Source organism: Meleagris gallopavo, chromosome 13 (assembly GCF_905368555.1).
Source record: "Meleagris gallopavo chromosome 13, MGAL_WU_HG_1.1, whole genome shotgun sequence".
Classification (NCBI taxonomy): Eukaryota; Metazoa; Chordata; class Aves; order Galliformes; family Phasianidae; genus Meleagris; species Meleagris gallopavo.
The window spans coordinates 5,323,981-5,347,368 of NC_139416.1; the positions used below are offsets into that span (position 1 = coordinate 5,323,981).

General features: G+C 38.3%; 1 long non-coding RNA gene across 1 annotated transcript; it reads left to right on the top strand.

Annotated features, from left to right (window-relative positions):
* The first annotated feature begins 1,567 nt into the window (after positions 1-1,567).
* LOC116217131 (uncharacterized) lies at positions 1,568-21,260 on the top strand. The gene is made up of 9 exons (XR_014886228.1): positions 1,568-2,042; positions 5,805-5,964; positions 7,284-7,425; positions 7,825-7,876; positions 12,170-12,346; positions 15,222-15,305; positions 16,979-17,059; positions 17,172-17,253; positions 20,683-21,260. It is a non-coding gene; the product is annotated as an uncharacterized LOC116217131 (long non-coding RNA).
* The last annotated feature ends 2,128 nt before the right edge of the window (positions 21,261-23,388 follow it).

Consider the following 23,388-nt stretch of genomic DNA (forward strand, 5'->3'; position numbering starts at 1 on the left):
TAAATAGAAATAAAAGGGGAGAGACACTGTTGTGTTGGTGAGGACTCTGATGATCACAGACTGACAAGAATCAAGATTCAAGTAGGAGACTTGAGCAAGCCATGGCACAGCACAAAAATACCCAGCCAATTGCTTGTGTTTCTTCTTCTCAAAATGTGATTTAGAGACCAATTTCAAGGCAGCATTATATGCTTCAGAAAAGGGTTCTCAAAAGCTTTGAACAAGAAAAATACCAGCAAACACACAGCTCTGCACTGTTGCAGGCACTTTGCTGAATACTAAGTATTGAGAAAATACAGCAATAGAAGTTGTGTCTTTTCCAGCAGGTATTGCTTGGGAAAATCTCTCACTGCTCTTCACCTATTTCTGACTGTAACAGAAGGGTCAGGTGCACAGACCGGTCACACTGCTGCTGCTTCCAAACAGTATTCCAAACATCATGAAATGATGCTGGGTCTGAAATTTTATAACAGGTCTCATCAGTTGGCTGTTTTATTTTCCTGGAAAGGAGCTCAATTGAACAAGCTCTGGCAGACACACAGAGCTATGCTGTTGCCACTGACACAAGTCCCAAAACAACACATACAGTCTGTGAGAAAATGCTACTGTCTCACAACTGCGGAAGAAAAAAAAGAGCAGCAAAGGTACAAACAAGGGAAATCTGACCCAATCCCCAATGAATGGCATATGCAGTATTAATCTATTGATGATTAAGTGCTGCCATTGTTCCTTAATAGCTAAGTTCAATGATGATAGACATCCTGGAAAATAGATAGATAGACAGAAAGATAGATATCCTCAGCTACATCAACCATCCATAATATCCCATGTGCTGCCATCACTGCTTTGCCTGACCAATTGCCTGTGTAACCTGTTCCATCTTGTATGATCAATATTAGCACTTCACTAAGCATGCAGTTACAGCTATCTGCTAGCACAGGAAGAACCTCATCTTGCCTCGCTGTACTGAAAGATGATCACCTTGAAGAAGAAATGCAATTTTCTATACCAATACTTTCATTTAATTGTTTTCAGTGACTTGTTTGATGCCTTTGTTCTACTTGTTATGCAAATACTTTACAGCAAAAAGGAAAGCATTGGAAAATGAATGAACATTGAAAAGTTGACCAGAAAAACTGAGTTTAAAGTCCAAGCAATGTCTCTGTGCCTCAGTTTTCCATAATTGAAGTGAGATTAACAGTACCATAATCACCTGTTCTGGGATTCTTGTGGATCACTGTTTGATTAGCAGACCTAAAATGTTCCAGAGGCAGAAATTCTCCTGGTGCCTCCAAATGCTAAGTGAGCTGTGATTCTCTTAGGAACTGACTGAGATACAGAAGATTGATAAAGTACAGTAGCACAGGATCAAAAGGAGAGGAAGACAGGTCTCTGTGCAGTATGGGAATGACAGCGCAGGAAGAAAAGTATTCCTGGCCCTACCACCCTCATTCTCTTGTTAACTGCCTAAGTGAGGATAGCACAGGATAGAAAGTTCCTTATCCCACCCAGCCACTGCTGAAGGAGTGGGTGTTCCTGATAAGCATCGGGATAAAAACAGCAAATACCAGCGAGGAACAGACATTGTGACATCTCCCTTGGCATGGAAGTACAAAACGGTGGGATGCTTCCTGTGCTGTCTGTGTGATTGCAGTAAGATCGCCTTGCCATAATGCAAGAGGGGATAAATCTTGTTTCAACGAAGTTGAAAGCAATGCAGCTCAGCTGAAATTATCTGCAAAAACATAAGAATGAAAACACCCCTATCCTGTAAGCTGTTGTCTCCTGTGTTTCTGGCTCTCCTGTCAATACCAACCAGTTACCACTTCTGGTTTTTTCTCTTTTTTTTTTTTTTTTTTTTTTCTTCATGTCAGCATCCTCCAGTATTGCAGTGTTTCCAAAGTGGAAATGAAAGGCACAGGTGGAGAGTCAGCTGCCTACTTGTCATAAGGCTAAATATTTCTTCACTTGAGATGTCATAAACCCTGGAGTACACTCTGCCTGCATAGGAGGATTTCAGCACGGAGGCATGCTGCAGAAAGGTATTTGTGTCAGAAAGAGAAGAATTCTCTGGGCATTGTGATACTCTCAGGAATTAGTGCTAGTGCGGTATTATTTTGCTTGGTTTTTCTTTCCCTCTTTAATGAAGCAGTGGCTTATGGAAAGCACTATATAATCTGCATCCAAATGGAGTCAGAACCACAATATCAAATGCCAGAATGCTTTGAAGGTAGAAACTTTTTAATTGCTGTATTTTTTCTAAGCAAATTTTTCATTTTAGTCAACCAAATGGGTTTGATCTTGAAGGAATTTTCTCAAAATTCCCAGAGTAGGACAGCATTAACACAGTGGAGTGAAAATCCCATCATGTTCTTCAGACAAATGCTTCTCATTAAGGTGAATGATGAAAGGTAAGGGTGCTGAGAGAATACTTGTTTGTAAACAGCTCTGGATTTTGCTCTGCAGAGGAGTATATGACCCAATCTGCAGCCCAGCATGGCTTTTTTCACGGTGAGAATGGCACAACTCAACAATGCTACTGCAGGAAGGTACAAGAGAGCAACTTGTATCCAGAATGAAGGATAAAATATATGAAAATTCATGAAAATAGCAGGTTCATTTCAGCTCGAAAATTAGTTTTCCTATTTTTCATTCTATTTTTTCAGGTTAAATTTGCTAAATGAGAACTATATGTATTTGGTGGGCAGTTATTCTCAGTAGTTCATTCATTACTGAGTTTATCAAAAATAAAACAATAAAAATACACAGGACAGCAGCAGGAACCAGCTCACTAGAGGTGGAAGACGGATGGGACACTGATAGTTACAGCTGGTGTTCAGTCAGTCCAGAAAACAGCTGTGCCAGAGTTGGGAGGAGCTAGAGAATACCCATGAGTGCTCTCGTGAATTGTAGTTAGCTCAACAGAGGCCTCTGCTGAGCGAATAGTAACTGTCTGAGACAAGCTCAGAAACAAGCCAAGTGCCTCACCTTTATTCATCCTTACTGGGACTATCTAGTAGCCCTCTTACTGGTCACGCTGGGAGGAAAGAAAATGCCAAAGGGACAGATAAGCACAAATAGTTCTGTCTTATTTCTAAGGAAAACAAATAGGGAACTGTCCCTTATGAAATAAGAGTATTCACATGTGGTTTGCCATTAGAGAACGTATTATATGTTTTACTGTAGTTTTATTAAAGGTTCAAAAGTCATTTGAACAGAGACTGTGATTTACCATAAGATTTAATGTATACCTTTAGGTCCTTTTTACTTTTTTCTTTGTTTACCTGAATTTGCCACACTCAAACTGAATCAAGCCATTGATTTATCAGAAGTGCTTTTTTCCTCACTCTAGATCTGTGCAGATCTAAGCTATAAACAGGAAAGCAGTAAAAAGTTGCATTTGTAAATATTTTAGAGAACACTGCTGTTCTGTGCAGCTTTATGCTCTCTTTTTTCCCTGGTGCCATTGAGTGCTTTTGCAGAAGCTCGTTTGGGAAATGTATTCTTTGATTTTGGTAATCAATTGGTCAACATTTGAAGCCCTGCTCAGACACACAGCTATTGTGAAGAGCAGTACTTTCAGATATCCATTTGATTGTGTTTGTGATGCTTGCTTTATTCAACTGTACTCCAGGCAAATTAAAATGTAGTGCTATATAATAAGTATGGGAAGGTTAGCATTCACACTTTAGGGATAAAACATTTTGACAGTTCTATTCTACATTTGCATTTTAAAATTGTAATGCTTTTAATTAGACCCTATGTTTATGGTAGTTTCTCTTGTAGGCATTACTATTGTGAGACTGTTACCTTTCAAGGTCTGTTCTGGACTGCTTGTCTATGGGGAAAAGCAAAAGCCTGCTGTTTCCATATACAAATTTTTTGCTGGTCCATCGTATGTCTCATTTTCTTTAATTTCTCTTTCCGTTCCACCTGTGTCACCACTGCGGAAGAATTTGGGTTTGTTTCTGAGGATTCATATGTGCAGGGTTAGGGAGGGACATATATACAGTCCTATCTCACGTGCTTGGTATATTTTTCTACTGATCCTCAAATTCTCAGTTTTTGTTTGCAATAGAATCCCCAAGGGGACATGGTCTGGAGAGAGACAGGAGATTCTGCCATGATACGCATTGCCTTTTTAGCTCTTGGAAGGATGATGTTTAAAGAAAGCACATACACAGGCAATGGTCAACATCCTGAGCTTATGAAAATGATCACTGACATAGGATTAAAAAAAAAAAAAAAAAGGCCAAATAGTCCCTAGACAGCCAGTCCCTAGAGTCTTTGTGTAACTATTACTAGATTTACCCTGGGAAGGATATGGAGTTTGGTGGTACCAGAAATCTTGTGCATTCTACATTCTCAGAGAGTGTATTCCTGCATTAGGTCCCCGTACTGTATCTCCAAAGCCCAGAAAATTCAAACAGCCTCACAAACTGCTCTGAGGTGCTCATTTCTTTATCTTCCTTCAATTTTTGAAGTGCTTCTTCTGACTCAGCAATAAATAGCAGATATTCAGATACCGCTGCATATTCAGATATTTGGTATGGAAGTCATGTTTTCTGATTGGGAAGGGGACAACAAGTAAATCCTCCCAGCACACTCAGATTGCATCTTGCATTTAAAATCATTAAAATCTGAATTATACAGAGGCTATGCAGCACTAGGGGTAAGTACATTGGCCTTTCATGTCTTATTATGTTGTTAATTAGTTAATGTTTGTAAAGCACTTTGAAGATGAAAAGCCCTATATAAGTTCTAAGTGTTATTATCTCTAGAGACCTGGGTTCAATTCAAAGGTGCCTAATTACATATGCCATAAATTAGACTTAATGAGTTGTGGAATCATGTGCTTTCTGTGATGCATGCAGGTTTCTCAGATAGACCTTGGTCCTATAGCCTGCTGCTGTGCTTCTTTAGGTACACAGAGCTGTTATGAAAAATGACGCCAAAGAGAGCAGAAATTTTCTAGAAACAACTAGGTTATAGTTCAGTTCTGTTTAGAACTTAGTGAAGGAAATAACCGGGAGCTTTGCTCTGCTGTATCTAGGGCTTTTCCAGTAAATGACTTCAAACTGCTGAAGTTAGCATGATTGTTTTCAGGCTATGGTGCAGACAGAATTCTAATTCTTACTTTAGCTCCATATCTGGGCTTACCACAGAGGAGCTGAGCATATGAGCATGACTGCTGTCCTAACAGTGCCCTGAGATGTACCATCAGGGCTGGAGACGTTTCGGTGTTGGGTAATGTTCACATGCAAAAGAAAAAGTTCCCAACTGTAGAGATACTATCATTGAATTTACAGCAAGCCCTTACAAGTGAGTAAAGTGCAAAAGGGGGAAGTAGCAGTTATAGGAAAATGTGGTTTCATTGGCTTTGCAGAGCTGAGAGTTTCTGTGTTATGTAACTTACATATTCTGTGGCGAAAAAGCTACAAAATTGGCCCCACTCAGGGCAGCTATCCAGCAGTGAGAGCAGAGAGGTTCTCCTGGTTCCTTCTGAATTAACAGAGTTCAGAGACACAGAAAACCAGTAGGATCATTCACTTGTCCCAAAGCGGTTCCCATGTGTTTTTGCAGCAGAACGTTTTATCTTGGACCCTCTGCATGCTTAAAGGGAGAGACAGGGTTTATTCGACGTATAAATACGTTAGAAGTGATTGTGTTCATTAGTACAACCTAAGTAGATTGGAAAAACCAATTAATAGCAATTTACTACAAGTGTCTCTAACTGACTTCTTGAAAGTATTTATCCTGAAATGAAAGTCATTTGATTTAGTTAATGTTTCTTATATATGCAGATCTTCCGGGGAAAATGTATTTTTGAGTACTCCAGACAATTGAAACTAGTGAGCCCGCTGTCTGGAGAAAGCATCTGTAACCGCAGCCAAAAAGAGGAACAAGATTTCCGACATTGTTTCAAGACATGTGTTTGAAGCATGGGTTCCCATCACTTTCGGAGTGAGTTGCAGACCATTTTTCTTTATATAGATTTAGACAAGACAAAGCAGTCCTGGATTTGTCTTGCTAATTGTCTTTGTGATTTCTCTGGAGGCCGTTTTCTTTTGCTTAGCTGGAATATGATCATTTCCTCAAGAAACTTTAAATGGGACCGAGCATTGTTTCAAACTGCTTTTATTTTCTCTTTGGCCCAGTGCTCATTCAATCTGCTCACATTTCTGCATTCCTAAATAAATGGTCAAACCTTACACATTAAATACTGGAGTGCATATCCTTCAAAAACAATATATAATTTTGTTGAATATTTTTCATATATTATAGTAAATAGGAACTTGAGATAAATGTCAGCTTGAGCTCCAGGCTGTGGTTAAGTGTTTTAATAGTGCAGCAAATTTATCAACAAACTTTTCTTTCCCCACCCTGCCCCCTTCCCTTTTTGCAGTGAATAGATTTTTATCTGTCTGGCTTGTGACTTGGGGATTTTTACGAGATTTCAGTACTTGTCCAATATTTTGAAATTTGAATCTGAAAACAAAACAAAACAAAATCTTAAGACAATACAAAATAGTATTTTATACTGTATGTAACAACTGGGCACGTTTTTGACTTTCCGAAGTGCAAAGAGGATTCTGTTCTCTGACGTAATGCTCGCTGTTTCACCAGAAATTACCAATCTGATTCATTTTTCAGTACTCCAATACAGCATAGATAGTTGTGTAACTCCACTGAGCCACCAAATTGCTGGGAGCTGTAACACCCTCTTCATTTCTGTGCTACTGTAGCCTTCTTCCAAAGACTGATCAGAGCACTTGCATTGCTGTTATTTCATCTGGGCATTTTAAGTCTGTTTACATTCCTCCTCTGTTTTCCTGATGATAGTGACTGACATTAGCAGTGATCCAATTATTGCTTAAAAATTAGCAAGAAAAGACACTATGCAAGAAAATGAGAAAGTTATAAGCTTTAGCAGCTGTACCAAACTGCCTGTTAGAGAAACATCAGGCAGGAGGAACAACCTTACAACATTGTGAAAGCACTTTTTTTACAGCCAGACCTCCAACTCTGACCAGTGTGCTAATAGCTGATAAGGATATGCTTTGAGAAAATAATTCAAGGGTTACAAGAAACATTAAATGTGTGTGCATATTAAATGGTCAGCTAATATCCTATAAAGAACTCTGATCGCTTGATAGTTGTGTTTGGTGACCCACTGAAGAGTTTTACAAAAACAGTTCTCATCCTTTTGGCTTGTGACTTCCCAAGTCCTTTTCCTGTTTTATGTCTGTAATTTAACAAAGCACTGATCTCTCTCACTGAAGATCTGACTGTGGAAGCACTGCTCGTGAGGTCTGGAAAAAGACTTCTGGATCATTCCTGCCTCCAGCTTCTTCTCCCTGTCTGCAGGCAAGGGGTTTTCACAGCCCAGCTGGCAGAATGGAAAGCACAGCAGTAAGTAGGGAGGTAAACCAAGATTTCATACTGAATTTTATTCTAGAGTGGATAAAGAGCAACTGCCGATTCTGATAGACTATTGTGCAAGTAAATGTGTATTGTCATAAGTTTGTTGAGAGCTGATGTTTATTTCTATGGACCTGTGGCTCAACTATTGATCTTAGCAAGGAACGAGAAAGAAGCACAAAAGGTCTTCAAAACTGTCAGCATCACTGTTGTAATATGATTAAGATTTTAAACACAGAATTTTTTTTCAAATCATAACAGTTTTCTACTGTTCAGTATTGCAGTAATATCCACTACAGTCCTGAGAAGAACAACTTAATGTTGAAGCATTAAGAATTGAGTTTGTAGATATTCAAGTTTAGAAGTGCTATTTTGACTTTCACCTACATATTCCTTCATCAGGTAGCTCCGTCATCTGTAGTGGAACAAGAGCATGCCTCAGTTTACCTCTCAGGTCAGTAAAGCATTTCTTTTCTGAACATTATTTGACCTTTATTTAAGCATGTCATCTGATGAGACAGTGGCTTGATAAGCCTGGAGTTAACAACAAGCCAAAATACTGTCCTGAACCAGAGTTTGATTTGACAGTATGTAACAAAGTACATGCGCACACCAACACTTTGATTCATACAATCATATAATGGTTTGGATTGGAAGGGACCTTAAAAGCTGTTCCATTTCAACCCTGTGCCATAGGCAGTGACTTTTTTTTTTTTTTTTTGCAAGGCCTTTTTTTCCCAAAGTCCCATCCAACCTGGCCTTGAATGCCACATGGGTGAGGCATCTACAGCTTCCCTGGGCAGCCTGTTCCAATGCCTCACCACCCTATGAGTAAAGAATATCTCCCTTGTATCTAATCTAAATCTACCCTTTTTTTAGTTTCAATGTCTCTAAGTTTATTCCCTGTCCTATCACTAAACTTTTAAAAGTACTTTAAGAAGTAGTTTTAAATTGTGTCATTTTAAAGTGTACTTTAAAAGTGTAGCTGACAATTCTTTTCAAATTTCCTCAGGAAATAAGCAATGCAATTAATTCATAAGTACCCATAAGTATATCTGCTTTATTACAATTGAGATCTTTATTGAGGTGGTGAAGTGACATTGTTACCTTAAAAAGATACCAGAAAGGCTTAAAAATGAACAACTTCATAAAACTGAGGATTACTGTCGTGTAAACGTCATCACATCAACTAACTGACATTATTTGTTCACCGCCTTACAGCAATTGTTTGTAATTGTTATTTGTGTGGCATCTGTTTGGCACTTAAACTGTGCATATAACTGAGAAGAGCTGCATTATTAATCAAGAGAAACTGAGAAATGTAGTTGAGAATGCTAGATCAGGCAGGCAGATGGAATTATCTCCTGTGGCATTCACTCTTAAAAGAATTTACTTTTTTTCTCTCCCTTCCTCATACATGCAAACAAGAAAGCAAACAAACACAATCTCCTAGTTTTACAAGAAAAGCGTCTAGAAGTCAGAAATACCATAAGCAGTGAAATAAACTATTGTCCAATCTAGATTCCTAAGAGGAACCCTGGAATTACCCAAGATTATGAAAAAAAAAAAAAAAAAAAAAAAGCCACCCTTTTTTTTTTGTGTTACTTTGCTTGCAGTTGGTTTTATCCTAAAGAAAAGTTAATGTTACACCCATCTGCATGCACTTAATCTTGGTCTTCCAAAATGTTCTTCTTGTGCTCATGATGAAAGCTACAATAATTCTTTGCCCTCACAGTATAAAAAGAAATAAAACAAGGGATTCAAAATGGACCAACTATTACGAAACAAAACTTCAGAATCTCTTTTAAGCTATTTTTTGTTCAGTATATTTTATTACAAGTGAAAGGACTTATCATAAATAAAAATGTTGAGAGCAAAACCATAATCTCAATGTTTGTATGATGGTGATGAAGCAGCATTATTGTCTTTCCGATGTCACTAACGTGAAAATTTCCATTTCTGTCAGTTTTTTAAAATCAAGGGGTTTGGGTCTTGTTTGACAAAGATCTCAAACAGGTGTGTAACTTTAAGCATCTAAGTTAAGCCTGTTATCTTGAATGTGACAGTTAACATACTGATGTTAAGTATATCCTTAAAGTCAAGAGCTCTTGGCTACGCATTTGGACTCATTAAAGATGAAATGAATGTAAAAGTAAAGAAGATAAAATTGTAATACAGAATATGTTAATATCACAAAACAGACTGAAGATCTTGCCTCTCTGTTATTTGTTAGTAAAGCTGATGCTCTTCTGTAATGGATAAAAAGGTTATCTATAAGAAAATATTCTGTTTCTTGTCTTACACAGAAAGTATTTTATATAAAATGGATATAAATTTGCTCATTCACTGTTTTAAAACCTAGGATCCTTGTACACTGAATAGCAATTTATGTGGTCCCATGATCTGTCATCATATGTCCAAGCAACTTGTGGGAAATAATGGAAAGAGCTTTTTAAAGGCCACAGAGAGGTGATAGCTTGGAAAAAAAGCTAATTAAAGTACGTTTTTAAAATTGTGTTTTAAGATCTTTCATTAAAAAAACAAGCTTAATATAAAGTAAAATAGATCAAGGGTGTGCTAATGTCACTGCAGAGGCAGCATTCCAGTAGCAGATTGCATATGTTTAAGTGATTCACATATCACAGAATCACAGATTTGATTTGGCAAATAAAAACCTTATCTTACTCTAAGTCATTTTTACCATCTGGATTTGCATATACATATGATATCTGTTATATTAATTATATCTATTTTCACAGGTATAGACAGGCATAGCCCAGAGTTGTGGCAGCCATTAATAGATCAGGCAAGCCCTTACAGCTGTGTTTTGATCAGCAGAAAGGTTTTTGGCATCCAAGAGCTGAAATCACCTTTTGGATATGACAAGTGCATCGAAGTATCTAGCAAGTTAAAATCAAGGGTTTCTGTGAGGAGGGAGTAAGAACACCTACCACAAAAAATTAAGAGTAAAATAACCTTTAATAATCTCTACAGTGCAAACTCAATTGTATGTATTGCATTTAATTGGCATTTAGCCATCCATCATTTGCTGGCTCATAAAGCTGATTTGTGCTCTTTCCTTCTGTCCCTCTTTCCTGGAGCTGCTGGCCTCTTTTCACCATGCCTTTCCCATAGGCACGTACAACTGGGACCTACACATTCTTTTGTCTCTTCCTTTGGAACGCTGCTTTTTATCACATGGGGAAAGGAGTTTTGTGAGCAGCTTTCTTTCTTCTTTATTGTTGAATGCCACTTATAAACTCTGTCACTAGACTCTTGGAAGGTATCTAAAATGCTAGACAAGGAAACAGGTATAATTCAGAGGAAAACTGACCTTGATTGAATAGGGTCAAAATGCTTCAACTACCTCTTTCATTTGAAACTCCTCATTTATAGACTCACGCTTCTTTCACCGTAGCTTGAGGGTTGACATAAATATATGTGGGATGTGTGTTAGTCTTAAAGATAGGAAATTCAGTTAGATTGAATGAATTCTGTGACTAATCAAACTCTTTGTGAAAAACACGGTTTCTCCCCTTGAGAATTGTAAGACTGTAATTGTTGAGAACACCAAAATTTGTTTGTTTCTTAGTTTATTTTCAGAAAACCACTTTGGGCATTCCCCAGGTATTAACATGTAATAGACAAGCTAAAGCTCCAACTGCTAATTGCCAGGTCCAATTGCTTATGTTAATCAGGCTTCTGAGGAAACACAAAAAGTACTAACCTCTAAATTATCTGTCTAAAAAAATTGAACATTCATATTGAAGTTTATGCATGTAAGGCTATTCTTAAAAGCATTTGGAGGCTGTAAACTACCAAAGATTTTTGAACAGAATTCTTGTGGTCATTTTCAGACTTGCTCAGTACGAATGTTTCCTGAGCTTTCTGCTGTTGACTGTCATCACAGGCCATTTCTGTTGAGTAGGCTGAGAACAGAGATTTACGAGAATATTTGATGAAGTTTTATACAGACTGTGTCCCAAGCATTTATTTGCTACATTATGCACCCCTTTCAACCAAATGCTGTTTGTTGTTATGGTAACCCATTGTAACGAGAGCCATGTGACCCATGAAAACCTTAGCTAGCCAACAAAGTTTGCAGTTTTCACGTACTTTTCAATGTTTCTGTTTTCATCTTGTTTAAACAGCATCTTTATCATTGCCCAAACCACAGATGGCACAGGCCTCATTTTCTTTCTCTTCATTGAGGTTGACTTACACCCCATCAGCAGCAGAAAAAGACTTGAAAAACGTGTAGATGTGATTAGAAACACTTTAGTATCCTTTGGAGCAGCAAAGAAGAGTCTTAAACTCCCTTCTACTTCTTTGCTAGGAAGAGCTTCTGCTAGGACTGGTGTGGATTGGGAGCCAGGAATCCTTTCTGTCTGATTCCTGGACTGCTGAAGAGCAGCTATGCCAAGGCCCTCACACAGGCATACTTCCTCACATTTATCTTAGGTTAGCACGTTCCTTTATTTAACTGTCTCTGATCTGACTATATCTGATCATTCCTTCATCTCATTTTCACTTAACCTCTTGACCTCTACACAGAGTAAGCATCCTATCAGATATCACCCAAGGGACCTTCTTTTCCCCCCATTCCCCCTTTCTCCACTCTTTCTCCAATTTAGGTGCTTTACGCTACTCCTGGTAATTTACCTGATTACATGGAAAGAGCTGTAGATCTTTTTATAATTGCTATTTTACTTAAAACATTGATTCTTTAGCTCCTGTCTGTTTTCAGGTCATCACACCTCACTGGAGGTTTCTCTACTTTAATAAGCAACTCAGAAACCACAGAGACTGGAGGATGGAAGTCGTTGGATGTTGTCATGTTTGAAAACAGCTCCATGGCATTCATAAGAGGATTCTTGGCACCTGCCTAGTTAAACTGGATGTCCAATGTTATCTCTCCAGGCAAGTAAGATTCTGGCAATCAGTGTAGTCCTATTTCACTTGTTCTCAGTCTTTTTGACACAAACACATTAATTCTCCCAGGCTACTTTGGCAGCTGTAAGAAGTTCTTTCCTTTTTTTAATATGATTGATAATATTGAATATTTCTTTTAACCTTTTACTGCAATTGCTGGGCTAGGTGATAGTTTCTCTGTTTGGATGTTAATCTCCAGCATGCAGTAGCACATCTTCCAATCACCTACTCATTCTGGAACTCATTTGTAATATGTTGCCACTTAATTTACAACTGCCTATCAACCTCCACCAAGCACTATCCCTACAACATATAATGTCATTCTTCCAACACTTCTACTGTCAAAGGTCATATAAAACAAAACATTGCCTAATACAAAAAGTCCTTCTAGTTTAGCACAGAAAGAATGGCAGCCATTGGGTAGAATTTGACTCTATCATTTCATATGATGTGCTAGAAAGAAATACATTCTGGAAAAAGTGCCAATAATTAACGTTCCCTGATTCAACACAGGAAGTGTGTTGAAATGTACAGGCAAAAAAAATGTCATCATTGTTTTAACTTCTGATTTTTCAGGGAGGGAAAAAAAAAAAAAATGTTGCTTGAGGAGATAGATATGAAAACAAAGAGACCTCCCAGGCTGACTTGAAATATGTTCAAACTACACATCCATTCTCTGCTCCCTAGAACCCAGTAAATATTTCTTTGGCCCCACAAAATATTTTAGTTTGAACCCAGGAAACCTCAGATTGACCTTGGAAATAAGATTCCTGATTTTCAAAGTAAATTTCTCAGCTACACCACTGGAGGAGTTACACTTTTCTGACTGAAACATATAAAACTTGTCTCTTTTGGCAAATGAGGTAAGAAGCTAGTTGTTTTCCCAATTAACTAACCATAGACACAATCAAAATCTTTTTCTCAACTTTTATAACCCAATACAATGCTGGTGGCAAGGTTAAAATACCTTTTCTAGTCCATTAGAGGCAGGGTTAAGCCAGTGTAAAGTAGTAGTGTCTGTCTCAGTGGATATACACTGTGCTATCCTGCTGAGCATCTGGTGCATGTCTCTACAGAGATTTTGTTCTGTCTTCTCATCGGGTTGTATTGGATGCTTTAGCAGCATTTGATCCTATAGTGTCCTTTTAGCTTACCTTGAATCCCCTTTGAGATTTTAGATTACATATGTCTGGATTTGATTAGCTTTGTCAGTTTGTTTTCTTCTGATGTTTTTCTCCTCTGCCAGCTTTTTTTAACTCTTCTCTCACCCAAGACAAGATCTCATGCCCTGATGCAACATAATGAAAATATTCTTTTGAAAAAGTCTGTGACATTATTTTCTGATGGTGTTAGTTCCTGGATCTGGTTATCACTTATCTGTATGAAAGTGTAAGCTCTTGTTCCTCATGGAATATAAGGACAGGAGAAGTCTTAAATTCCTCTTATAAAACTGGTTGGTGTCTATCAACCAATGCTGAAAAGCATGACCAGAGCCTTTCTTTTAACTTCATAGCTGCTTCTAAGATGTCAGGCATAACTGCCTTTTGTACAACAGTCTTATTCAAACAGACAAAAACAATAAAGATGGACACTCTGATTGGCATCTGTCATATTAATTTAATTAAACAGCTGTAATAGACAAACATACAAAAAAAAAACAAACAACAAAAATACCAAACAAACAAAAAACAACCCAAACTTGGTACTAGGTGTTAAATAAAATAAGGTGATGTTTTTTTCTCAATGACCCTCATAGGTTTTGCTTCAGCTTGGGTTTCTCACTTCAGCCAACCAGAAGTGTTGAAATGCTGTCAGCTGGTATTTCACTGAGGCTTCTGGTCCAGGGCATCAGTGAGGTATCCAACTGCCCAAATGTGGTCCTTGCACCCTCCCCATGTCCTGCTGAAGTCATTGATTCATGTGTGTGCTCGGGGTTTCACAAGGCTGCCAGGTGGTAGCCACGTGGTGCAGATTTAAGAGCTCCATGGGGCTCAGGTAATATTCATATATCTGAAAAGGACAGTGCTGTTGAAACAGAATGAATCTTTGAACTTTGTTAGGTTTTTGATATGACCTTAAGCCTCAGATTTATAAAAACATAGCAGAACAAACCCCACTGCTTGCTTGCTTTTATTCTATTTTCTGATATTGCACTAAATTGTCAGCAAAGCAGGCCTTTTACCTATCAGCAGATGGTACAAAATTCTGTGGGATTTTCCCACATTTGATGAACACCCATCAAGTCTATTTACATGAGCATGGAAAATATTAAAATGACTACCAGGTCTGTTCAGCACAACGCACCTGGAGCACATTGCTGCCAGCAAGCTTCCAAGGTGGGGAGATTCTGGCACATGGTTACAGTTCTGGGGATTGGACCACTTTTGACTTTGGTTATTGCATCTTTTGACACCTGAAGACATATTCACCTCTGACCCAGGAACATCTGCACCATCAAACTATAAAAAGGGGAATTGAAATGTAACCTTTTTTTTTTTTTTTTCCCCCTTACTGTTATTTTTATTTTCTATTGAAAAGGGGTTTAAAAGGCCTATGAAATGTAAAATTGCTTTTTTGTCATAGTTGCAAAACTCATTTCACTTTTTTATCTGAGATGCACTTGTAGTAAATTTCCAGGGCTGAAAAAGGAATACAGTAACCCACAGTCCAAAGCAGTGAGCACAGCACAGCCTGCATCTCTCAGTGCTTGGGGCAAAGAGGGGAGTTACCGCAGTGGACTACTTTGTCCTTGCTCCCACCATTCACCCAGGCTTTTCCTCATCAGTTTGTTACCCAGAATATTCTTACGTGTTCTGACTTTCCTTCCTAAAGTAACATTGACGTGTTTTTTTTTTCTTTACAGGCAGAATTTTATAAATCCTTGGGCTGTTGCTGCTGCTCCTCTGACATGGCCCATCATCAGAATACCAGCTCTGCTGGCAACTAGGCAGGTGACTATCTTCTTACATGAAATACTGGTATACCACAATGCTTATGGGAGTTTTCCTTTCATCTTTCTTCTTGTGCTTTGCTCATGTAATTTATATTCATACGGGGTTTTTTGTTTGTTTGTTTTTCTGTTTTTTGTTTTTTTTTGTTTTGTTTTGTTTTTTTAATTCATTTTCATGTGCTAGCTTTTGGCCAAAAAAAAAAAAAAAAGCAAAAAAAAAAACCCTACAACAAACCAAAACCAAAAAGCTGGGACCTTTCTGTGTGTCAGTTTGCTGTACTGTAAAATGAATTTACATGGTTTGTAAGTGGAATGTAAATATGCTTAGATGAACAGCGCTAGAAAAATCCCTGGAATTATTTTTTTGACTTTTACCTGCGGTGTAATGGAGTCAATTTTTTGTTTCATTTAGCGTGACAAGTATATAGGGCAAAGCGACACAGTATGTTGATAGATGGGCTATTGCTATGATTGAGTTTGCCAAAATTAACACATTTCCCATTGGAAAAAAAAACTTTGGAAAAGTTTCTCTTTTCTGAGTACAGGCATTTTATGTTAGAGCCTCAGAGCTGGTTCTGTCTCTTCTAAGTTATAAACCCTTATGGATGTACCATAAAGATGTCCACCTAATGCGGAGAAAAGCAGATTAATTGATCACAGTAATATATTCTTATCCACTGAATAAGAGCATTCCACACATTGTTTCTTGTTTTGTTTCTGGCTTGTAAATCTTCATTGTAGAATACAAATGAAAATGACCCAAATATGTATTATTTATGAATAGGACTCTCAGATATTATGCTTTAGATTGATTGTGTTAGACAGGATATAACAGAAGCACAATAAGTCAATGAAAAATAAAAAGCAGCAAAAAATGTTTCATGCTAAAAATGTAGTTCTAGTGACACCTCTTATATAAAGGACGTTTCCAACACATTGACATTTATATTTATCACAGCAGTGTGTGTGATTTACAGTTGTCTGAGGCATTGAATATCAGGAATATCCATGCATGTACACACCCCTTTTGAATGATGGTAAGCCATAGAGCACTGCATTGCCCCCTGTACAGCAAGCCTTTCCTCCCCATTTTATTTTTCTTCTCTAGCTTCAGGGAGGCAAAGGAAGCAGTAGATCAATAGGGTGTCTTGACTGAAGTTGCCTGCAGCACTTCCATTTCTCAGACTGGACACTGATGCTAACTATCAATAGCAATAAGAGGCTGTCTCAGACAGAATTAAGGCTCCTTCTTCTGCATGGCTGTCTGGTGCTTACTGATAAACATCTTGTGCAGGATTGCAACAAATAAACCATTTCAAGTGTGCAAACTAGCCACTGTCATTCTCCCTATTGATACTTGCTCTGGGGTGAAGTGACTGATAGTTATTTTCATACAGCTGATAGATACACAGTAGATAAGCATACAGATGGATAATAGTACAAAGGCATAATGCTATAGAGCGTGGAAAGATCATTGATGAAATTCTCTGTGCTCCTGTAGAAACCCTGAGACAACAAAATACAGAAATATTGACTTATGTTTAAACTAATAAGAAAAGCCGCATCAGAATTTAACTATTTATTAACATCTCATATTTAGATAATGTTAAAAGTATCCTGCCAAGCTGTTTTGTTCAGATGGAGTTATTCATTTTTACTACTCCTCATGTTTAGCCTGGAAATAAAAGCTGACAGGCTGGATGCAGCGCTGATGTTGATGGGGAGGTGTTTGGCTGCACCACCACTGCACCAGAGGTTAGTAATTTTGATAAAACTGAGCCTCTTTAGCCTCCTTTCATGAAGAAAAGAAAAAATAAATCAATTTCACAACTGATCTATAGCTCTGTTGTACATTTCTTGTTTTCAGTCTGAATAAGAGGGAGGAATCAGGTTTCCACTCACACGTATGAAATCACCTTTAAAATACCCTGGCCCAGCTCTTCTTGTTGGTAAGTCCATTATAATTCTACTTAGGTCAAATATCCAGTAAAGATGTGCTAATCTACACCAAATGAAAAGCTCACATGCAAATCCAGGTTTATTTTTCTTTTAATTTTGCTCTAACTGACTGGGGCGGGGGAAGCGGTTCAGATGCTCTGCTGGAAAATCAACAGAGCTTTATTTCATATTCTCCCTCTGTGGAGCTCTAACCATTTACAGGAGCAAACAATCTGGCTCTGAGGCATCTCCGGCTTTCTATGAAGTGGTGCTTTTCAGATTAGGAGGCTGCTTTTCTGAGAGAAAGTTCACTGAACCCTTTTGAGTTTCAGATTATCCTAAAGCAAATGGTTAAATAACATTACTTTATTTCATAATCATTGTTATGTTAGATATAACAAAAGCTGATGGGTTTTATAGGATAATTTTGAAGGTAGTTCTGATGTTGCTGAATTCTTAAACTAAGATGGCTGATGAGAAAATAAACCAGAGCTTTCGAGATTTTATGAGGAAGGGCACCAATTATGAATAAACATAGTAAAAATATTTGCAAAGGAATACTCCTGAGTCTATGTCCATGAATAGATGTATAAGCTTTGAAAGAAGTGAAATCAAATGTTACCAGGAACTTAATATATTGGGGGGGGGGGGGAAACAGCTACACAATTTGTGGATTAATCACTTACTGATAGACATTTTTTACTTTTTCCTCATGCCATATGCTGCAACTGGATTTGCCCACCACACAAAAGCAGTGTGGGGGTGGAATGGTTAATGTGCTCACTGCTCAGTCACTGCTGTTATTAATTGTGCTCCTGTGCAGAACACGTACATTTTACACTAATATGCTGATTAGTGAGACAGAGCATGCAGTTTCTAGTGAGGAAGCTGGAATTTCAGATGTAGCCTGGCTCTTCATTTTGATTACTTTCTGGCTAGAGAGTTGGAGTCAAACTAATTCATTTTGTAAACACTACTGGTCATTCATGTGCAGTATTTTGTATGAATCAGTAGGACAGTCAGACTGGTACAGCTTCAAAAGTGCAGATGAAACTTACTGTTTCACTCTTTGCAGTGTAATCACTGTACAAAGTAAGAAGGATCATATCTGTACTCTTTAGCTCAGGCTAAAGTCCTATTCTTCAGAATGGGTTTCCTTGAGAAAGGTGAAAGACAAGAGTCCAAACTGCTTGCTGACGAGCAACCCAGCCCAGGCACACTAACAGGCAGCTTTCAACAAATATTTATACAGCTCAGGGATATTGCTATAGCCTCAACATTTCAGCACAAATATTAGGCCACAACCTCAGCTAGTCTAAATTGACGTAGTCCTATTGGCTTCAGTGGCATTAAGGTGATTTACAATAGTTGAGGTTCTCACTCCTTTCATTTTTTTCCTCAGTGCCTCTGTCAGTGTGTTCCACATACCTCCTTCAGCTGAGAAGTGGATTAATTTTGAAGTAAAATCAAAGCTCTTCATCCTATTAAAATTTCTGCTTAGTTTTGAGAGGGGCTCAGCATGAAGAGAAAAGCGTTACGAGGCTGACAGCGAGTTTTTCTGGACCACAACAGCATTCAGCTGAGTTGGGGTGCTAAGGCAGGAAGTCATTCAAGGAAGTAATTGGCTTTTTTGCTAATATGTATATATGTATGTGTGTATAAAATCTGGATGTATATGTATCTATACAAAATCTGGGTTTACTGCTCCCACTGGAGAACTTAGTTTTATGTGTTACTTTTAATAGCAGTTATGCAGAGATATAAGCACACAGTTGTGTATTATAATATTTGTTTCCCAATGTTGGTATGCCAGGATTCTTTAAAAGGATATGAAGTGGGTTTTTTTGGTTTTTTTTTTTTTTTCCTGTTTTTCTTTCAAGACAGGAAATATTAGTAAAGCACATTTTTTTCCCAATAGTAAGTGACTTCAAGCTGGGGACAGATAAATGGATTACATTACATATTTTCTACACAAACATAGGGATTAATTTGAATTATTTCCCTAAATCAAAAAAAAACCTAGAGTCTTTGGCAGCCTTTGAAGTTTAATTAATGTTTATTCTTGCCATCAAGTGCAAAGGACACCGTGCAGGACCACTAAAACAAGTTGATCTAAAGCTATTTATATCAAACAAGCCAAAGCCAAGATGTTTGCTTCCGAGTTTTGAAGAAAATGCAACTATTTTAAAGTTGCTAGTATTTTGTTTTACAAATTTGAAGTAGAAGTTGTAGGGCTTCTCTCTCTGAGCTGTTGATGTCTAGAGTCTATACGTAGCCTATACATTAACTACAATTCCGATGATTTTCAAAAGTAGACTTGATACAGAACAGGTCCCCTCTAGCTTCTATGCTGTCCCAGGTCTGGTTTCTACTCTTAGGGACACAGGAAAGCTAGCTTTGCTCTCGTCTTTCAGAATACATTTGGAATTCCTTTCAAATGTGTCTTATCAAATTTGACTAGAAGTACCTATTACTTGGAGACATTTCAATGCCCATTTTCTGTAGAAGAAAATTAAATCAGGTCATGAGATGTAATAAACCAGACGTAGGATTTCCAAATAAATTTTATTTCTTTCATGGTTAATAGTTTTTGAAGTGTGCTACTGAAATACTGCGTAAATGTAAAAGCTGGTTTACGTCTGATGGCTGTGATTGACTAAAGCAGTAGGTAATATTCTCAGAGATATTTAGCTTCTGATAATTCAGCCATACAGATTTCTTCTTTTTTTTTTTTTTTTTTTTTTTCCTTGAAGGCCATTTTCATATGTACAAAAAAAGCTTTGCAGACAAGATATTTTTTTATATCTAAAATTCACAGCATGTCTTGCTGTTAAATTGCCACCTTAGAGGCCTTTTTAAAATTTCATTGAAAATGCATATTAAATCAAAGTGATAGACAGATGTAATGTAAAATGTCTGTCAACAATTAGAATCCCATTTGGAAGTTTGTAAAGCATAACAATTTAAAATGAATTTAGATTGAGAAGGAAAGTTTTTACATTAAGAGGAAAAGTTTTAGCCTGCAGTACTGCAATTTTGTACAGAAAAAAAAAAGAATCCAATTTTTTTTGCCATTCTGTGAGTAAAAGAGAAAGGAAAGAACCAGAGATTCTAAAGCAGTTAGTTCACCAGCATGTATCAGTCAGGTACCTTCTGTCTTTCCACAACAGAGTCCAAATTACATTGATTTGATTTGGAAAGATATAATAAATCACTAAATATACAGATAGTAAAGTCCATTGTAAAACTTCTCCCTTGTCATTTTCGAGGAACCAAGAAATACATTGCAGCTGAGACATTTGATTACTCTGTGTTACGTATTGAAAAGTGCAGCTGTTTATATTGGGGTAGACTAAATCCCTGCCTAAGTAATATCCATGTGGCTTGAAAAAAAATGCGCTGAAGGAAACTTCACAAAATTCCCTTTGTATTCTTCACAGGTGACACCTCTGGAATATCCCAAAATGGCAGGATCCATGGGCAAACAGGAGGTCAGAGCTCTGAGGTACCTCCATGCAGTCTGGCCCCAGTCCTTCGCCCTGCAGCTCCATCACCAAGGACTCACCTGCGTACAGGGAGGCTGGGTTGGCACTCAGAGGTCAGTCTCAAGTGTGGAAGGAGCTCTGTGTGGCCGATGGAAAGCAGTGTCTCTCCTGTGTTCTTTCCTGCTTGGTGTGCCAGTATCTCAACTCCTGCAGCATACTCTTTGCATTTAGGAATAAAAAAAAGTCCTTCGAGGAAGGGAACTGCTTTCTCTCCTACTCTAGAAAAGAGTACACATCCCTCATAGAAAGGGTTCATACACCAGTCAGGAAGTGAAATGTAAGTGTAGAAATACTTGACAGGTCTGTGCTGCCCAACCGATAGTCTGATCAATGCGGTCATGTGCCTGAGCTACAGAGCTCAGGCTGTCACCTGGATGTTCCCAAAGCCTGGGGCCCAACAAAAGCTGGGATTAGGTGAGGTTTTCTGGCTAGTATTTACTGAAAACCGTGTAAGCCACTAGAATACAGTTAGTCATAAAGTGAAACTATTTAAATTATTTTCAAATTCTGTTTGTTTATTTTTGATTTTATAGCATGCATGCTTCCAAGCACTGAAATTAGTATAATCCTGGCAATATATGTCAATGATTCAAGCATGGAACAGTGCATTCTCTGTAGCGATACATAGCTCCTTTAAGCAGATACACTGCCAGATATACTTGTGTATAATTCGTCCAGATTAAATTCTGGCTGTTTCTAGACATTCCAGTTATCACTTTGATTGATTTTATGAGAATGGCAGTAAGAAAGCAGACTAAGAAACACGAAGCAAATTCTTCAGTTTACTCCTGAAAGGAGAGTCAATCCCATGAGAACTTTCTTTAGTGTGTTCCTGTTTATAACTATTGCAAAAATAACTGTGTGCCATCACAAAAGATGGATGCAAATTACTCAGAGCAGCTTTTGGCTCTGGTTATTTAGTATTCGTGTTTTCTTTTAGTAACCCTGTTGAAGACCCAAGATTACCTGTGAACAACACAATTAAACAGGTGGTTTAAGAACTACTTCTAAATTGCCAGAGCTGTTTTACAGGGAGTTCTTTCCCAGTCATATGAGTACCAGCAAACAAATTCCTGCAGGCTTTCCTGAATGCAGCAACCAGCACCAGCCACCGGATTTTGTTGCTCCAGGCAAAACATCAAATGTAGGCCCCTCACAAGGCACCATCATGAGCGCAGGCAAGTGTTACAAAACATTTTGCAGCCCTAGGCAGCTGCTGCTCTGCGTGGCTGGTGGTGGCAGTGCTGGCCCTGCATGTCAATTTGCCTATCTCTCACCCATTAGGATCACGTCCATCTCCTTTTCTACCTTTGCACTGAGCTTCCTAATTGGTTTTGCTCAGTGTGACTCCCATCGCTGAACACAGTCAGGTCCTGTCCTACCTTGGAGTGATCCATTACAAATGGGGCAAAGGAGCAGCGGTCTGGCAGCCCTCGGGGAGCAGCACTGGGTGAAACTGAAATTTGCTATTAGAAATTTCTAGGAGTGAAACAAAGAGTGAATGGCATAGCCTGAACAGAGGGAGCACAGAAATGTTATTGTATTGCGAGATTACATGTACAGTGTCATAGAGGACAGTGCTGAAGGAGAAGGAGGGAATGAGCCATATTTATCCTTTGTTTAATTCCATTTAATTCAGTACGTTTATAATGCATTTGGCTCTGTTTCCTTTGAAACTGTTATTCTTAAATATGATAGCTTTGTTTGTGCTCTCATACAGCATAAAAATGGAAGCTGGTTCAACTGCAAAAGCAGACAGGGCAAGTAAACTTCAGAGATAGGGCAAGTGACTTCTAGCCCCAAAAGATATGAGAGAGCAGAGGTATGCAATGCAACTATCAACTAAACATGTTAACAAGAGACATCCTACTTAGAGGTATATTATTTACATGCTAGTAATTGTCACTGGTGACTTCTCCAGACCTTTTTTTCTATGGAGGAGTTGTTTACACTCATCCGAAGTTAGTAATGGGCCTGATCTGGCACACTCACACAAATACAGCTTCTCTCAGAAATCAGTTTGTATAGACTGGGGGCTTAGTCGCATATTTTATTTGCAAACAGCTGGAACAGCTTAAGAACTTACCATACCACGCACTGTTGCCCCATGCAGATTTCCATCCCTTGCTGGCGGAGTATGTCATGCAAACATTTTTGCTAGCTCTAGAGCAGTGCAGACTGGGAGTGCTCACCCACTGATTGCCTGGTGACAGCTTGGGGACAGCATCGTCCTGGTGTGGGGCAGTAGCAGACAGTGGTAGGAAATGACTTAACTGATCATCTCAGATAGCTCCTGCCAGAAATGTGCTCAAGGAATTGTCTAGGTTGAAATGGACCTTCGTGATCATCGAGTTCTAGACTGAAATACTGCCTGTGTTGCCCTGCCAATGCTCTGCTTCCTGCACTAGGCTGGATCATACCTGTCACGTGTTAGGATTGGGTCCTTGCCTTGGAAACTTCTGAGGACAAGTGGCTTTTCATGGACTCAGAAATGAGTTTATGATCCCTCCTGCAGCTTTACATATGGATGTAGAATAAGCACTGGTATTTGGCTTTCTTTGATGTACTGTATCTCCTCATATTCAGGCGTGACTCTCCCCT